The following is a 4,041-nucleotide window of genomic DNA, read 5'->3' on the forward strand; positions in this document are numbered from 1 at the left end:
GCGGTGGCTCACGCCTGTAATCCCAGCACTTTGGGAGGCCGAGGCAGGCAGATCACGAGACCAGGAGATCGAGACCATCCTGGCTAACACGGTGAAACCCCATCTCCACTAAAAATACAAAAAATAAGCCGGGCGTGGTGGCATGTGTCTGTAGTCCCAGCTACTCGGGCTGAGGCAGGAGAATCCCTTGAACCCGGGAGGCAGAGCTTACAGTGAGCCAAGACCGCGCCACTGCACTCCAGCCTGGGCGATAGAGCGAGACTCCATCTCAAAAAAAAAAAAAGAAAAAAGAAAGGTGACACCAGAGGTTTGTGTACTTTCTCCTGGAATTACATTATTGGAGCTTTTCTTTCTAATCAGCGCATAGATCAACATGCTGTCAATGATTAACGTTTGTGGCATGACTAAGGTGCTTGACAGTTGTGAGTTCCGCCGTCAATCCTCTCGGAGAGGGAGAAGGCCACCAGGCCTAGGAGAGGCCTCGGCGCCGGGACCCGCAGGCCCGCTACGCGCCCAGATCATCCGCAGGCACTGTGGGAGGGGCCGTGGCCAGTGGGCGAGTGGCAGCGTCTGCGAGCAGCTCCAGAAACCAGCCCAGCGCAGCCTCGCCATTCCTGCGGTTCCTGCGCACAGACCTGCTCTGAGGCTCTGTTCTGATGCTTGCTCCCTTCTTTGCAAACGTGAGCTTTAGCATTTTTCCAGTTGTGAGACATTCAGAGCTCCAACATTCAGTCACTCACTTCAGAAAACAGGAGGCATTTTGGTACGAATTTAGGTTGTCCCCTGCCTCTACTTTATTTATTTATTTTTATTTTTTTTGAGATGGAGTCTCACTCTGTTGCCCAGGCTGGAGTGCAGTGGCGCAATCTCGGCTCACTGCAACCTGCCTCTACTTTATTTATTTATTTTTATTTTTTTTGAGATGGAGTCTCACTCTGTTGCCCAGGCTGGAGTGCAGTGGCGCAATCTCGGCTCAAGTGATTCTCCTGCCTCAACCTCCCGAGTAGCTGGGACTACAGGCACCTGCCACCACATCTGGCTATCTTTTTTTTTTTTAGTAGAGACAGGGTTTCACCATGTGGGCCAGGATGGTCTCGATCTCTTGACCTCATGATCCACCTGCCTCGGCCTCCCAAAGTGCTGGGATTACAGGCTTGAGTCACTGCGCCCAGCCTTTTATTTATTTATTTATTTATTTATTTTTGAGATAGAGTCTCACTCTGTTGCCCAGGTTGGAGTGCAGTGGCGCGACCTCGGCTCACTACAACCTCCGCCTCCTGGGTTCAAGCGATCCTTGTGCCTCAGCCTCCCCACAGCTGGGACTACAGGCACGCACCACCACGCCCAGCTAATATTTTTGTATTTTTAGTACACATGGGATTTCACCATATTGGTCAGGCTGGTCTTGAACTCCTGACCTCAAATGATCCAGCTGAGTCGGCCTCCCAAAGTGCTGGGATTACAGGCATGAGCTACCACACCTGGCCTGTGCCTCTACTTTAAATGACGGAATATTTCTTGAAAAGTCTGTAACCACACAGAAGTTTCTCAAAGAAGAACACAGCTTCTGTAGGCTTTGTTAACATCCTGGGTTGCTCTGTGGATGGCCGAGTCGGGAAGGATCCTGGTGCAGCCCCTCAGAGACATGGGTCAGGTGGGGTGGGAGGCTGGCAGGAGCGTGGTCGGCGTGCCCCCACGCTGAGAAGGGCACGAGGCTCCGTGTCCAGCAGTCCCTGTGCCCCACACACCAGGACGTCCTGTACTTGCCCCCCAGCGTAGTTCCTGGAGGACAGCACAGTTCCTGGAGGACAGCACCCCTGAACTGAACGGAAAGCCTGTCCTGTTGCCTCGCGGGCACCTCTTTGGCCTCAGCTGGGACTTTCGACCGCTCAGCCCTTTCGCAGTATGCCCTTTGCACAACTTTAAAAAAAATAAAATAAAATAAAATAACGTTTTAGGAAGGTTAGAAGGAGCTTTGGGGTCTGAATTCGAGTCAGAGGCAGTAGCATGAACTCATGTTCTCTTCACAGATACAGAAACGGCTGCGGCGACGTTCATACACACAGGTGACACCCTCGTCCCTGCTCTGCAGCTGAGGGCCTCCAAGCGACAACATCCCAGCAGCACCGGACCCACCTGGCACCCAGGCCTCACTCTCTAAGACTCTCCAGTAAAAGGACCCGGGCTCCTTGGAGAAGGGGCTGATTCCTGGGCCAGGGCAGGGAATGCAGGAGGAGCCTGGAGCGCCCTGCAGTGCCAGGAAGTCAGGACGTGCCCAGAATGAAAAGTCTGTTGATGGGGGCGCGTCAGGGGACCCCGCAGCCGACGGCAGGAGCTCCCCAGGGCCAAGGACGGACAGTGTGATTCGCAAAACAAAGCAGTGTTGTGTTCTAGCTCAGAGTTTAAAACGTATATAAAATGAGCCCATCCTGATACAAACAAATGATCAAATAAATAAATACAAGTCCAAGCTCTTTCGGTCCTCCCCTGTCTAGGAGGAACCCCCCGGCCGTGGACTTGCCCCCTGACTAAATGTGCAAGGGGAGAAGCAGCCCTGTTACCAAGGTGACAGCCGCAGACACCCTGACTCTGGTGAGGAAGGTCAGAGCTGTCTGTAATGTCACTTGGATGTCAGAGACGCCACAGTGGTGTGAGATAGGCGGCGGCACTCCTCCCTGAAACCTGTGGTCCGCCCCACCAGAAAGCACAAGACAAGCCTGGGTCGGGGCACCTGGACAAACTGCCCGGCCAGACCCCTCAGAACTGCAGGGCATGGAAGACATGGAAAGACTGAGAGACCGTCACAGACCTGAGGGTGCTGGGTAAATGGCGCACGGGAGGCCATCTTCCACAGGTGGCAGTGGGGACAAGGTCCTGGAGCAGAAACAGGACGTTGATAGTGAAATTCAAAGTCTGGAGTTCACAGTGACACCCAGTGCTGGATTCTCAGCTACAACAGCCATGCCCTGTGGGCTTAGAAGTTATAGAGGGGAGGCTGTGGAGTGGCAGAAGGGATCCTCCGTGCTCACTCTGCAACTTTTCTGTAAACCTAAAATTATCCTGAAATACGTTGATTTTTAAAAATAACCATTCACTGGCTGGGCGCGGTGGCTCACGGCTGTAATTCCAGCACTTTGGGAGGCCGAGGAGGGCGGATCATAAGGTCAGGAGTTCGAAACCAGCCTGGCCAACATGGTGAAAGCCCATCTCTACTAAAAATACAAAAATTAGCTGGGCGTGGCGGCAGGCGCCTGTAGTCCAGCTACTCGGGAGGCTGAGGCAGAAGAATTGCCTGAATCCAGGGGGCAGAGGTTGCAGTGAGCCGAGATCACACCATTGCACTCCAGCCTGGGCGACAGAGCGAGACTCCATCTCAAAAAATAAAAATAAAATAAAAAAACAACCATTCATTACTGTGGAAGAGGTGAGTTGCGTTGCAGGTTAGGACAAGACACCGTGTTTCTGCTGCCAAGGACACTGATGAGTCCATTCTGTACTCTCAGGAAACCTTAGGGAAATCACAGGACTGCGGACGGCACAGAGGGCAGAAGTGCCCAGGCCTGCCCGGGCACCCCGAGAAGCTCATGCTGACGAGCAGCTGGCACTGCCACTGGCATTCAGAGTTCTCTGGGCTGCGGGCGGGCAGAGGAGGAGACTGCAGCAGAGCACCCTGCGGGGAGTCCCGCCCGAGCAGCGGGGCCGGCCCCTCTGCACAGACTGCGAAGGGGTTTCCTGGCCTGCCTTCTCTGCTGCAGGGGCCCCCACCTGCACATCACACAATGGGAACACACCTTTGGCAACACAATAGCTGGTGCACTTTGGCCCAGGTGGAAAAAAAACCTTGTGAATCTCATATGCTGGTTTCATTATAATTGATTTTTAAATTAGACAAATTACAGATAACAAAGCCACTCCTTCAGAAACAGCCAACTAAGAGGAAGACCATAAGATCACATATAAAATGCCTATTAATTTTTCTTTCTTTTTTTTTTTTTGAGACAGAGTCTCGCTCTGTTGCCCAGGCTGGAGTGCAGTGGCCGG

The 4,041-nt window shown here is 53.1% G+C and overlaps 1 protein-coding gene across 1 annotated transcript in view; it reads right to left on the bottom strand.

Annotated features, from left to right (window-relative positions):
• The window catches only part of DEAF1 (DEAF1 transcription factor), a 75,440-nt gene that overhangs the window by 20,015 nt on the left and 51,384 nt on the right, over positions 1-4,041 (bottom strand). The window lies entirely within an intron of this gene.

The sequence above is a fragment of the Colobus angolensis genome, unplaced genomic scaffold, assembly GCF_000951035.1.
Source record: "Colobus angolensis palliatus isolate OR3802 unplaced genomic scaffold, Cang.pa_1.0 Scaffold84, whole genome shotgun sequence".
Taxonomy (NCBI): Eukaryota; Metazoa; Chordata; class Mammalia; order Primates; family Cercopithecidae; genus Colobus; species Colobus angolensis.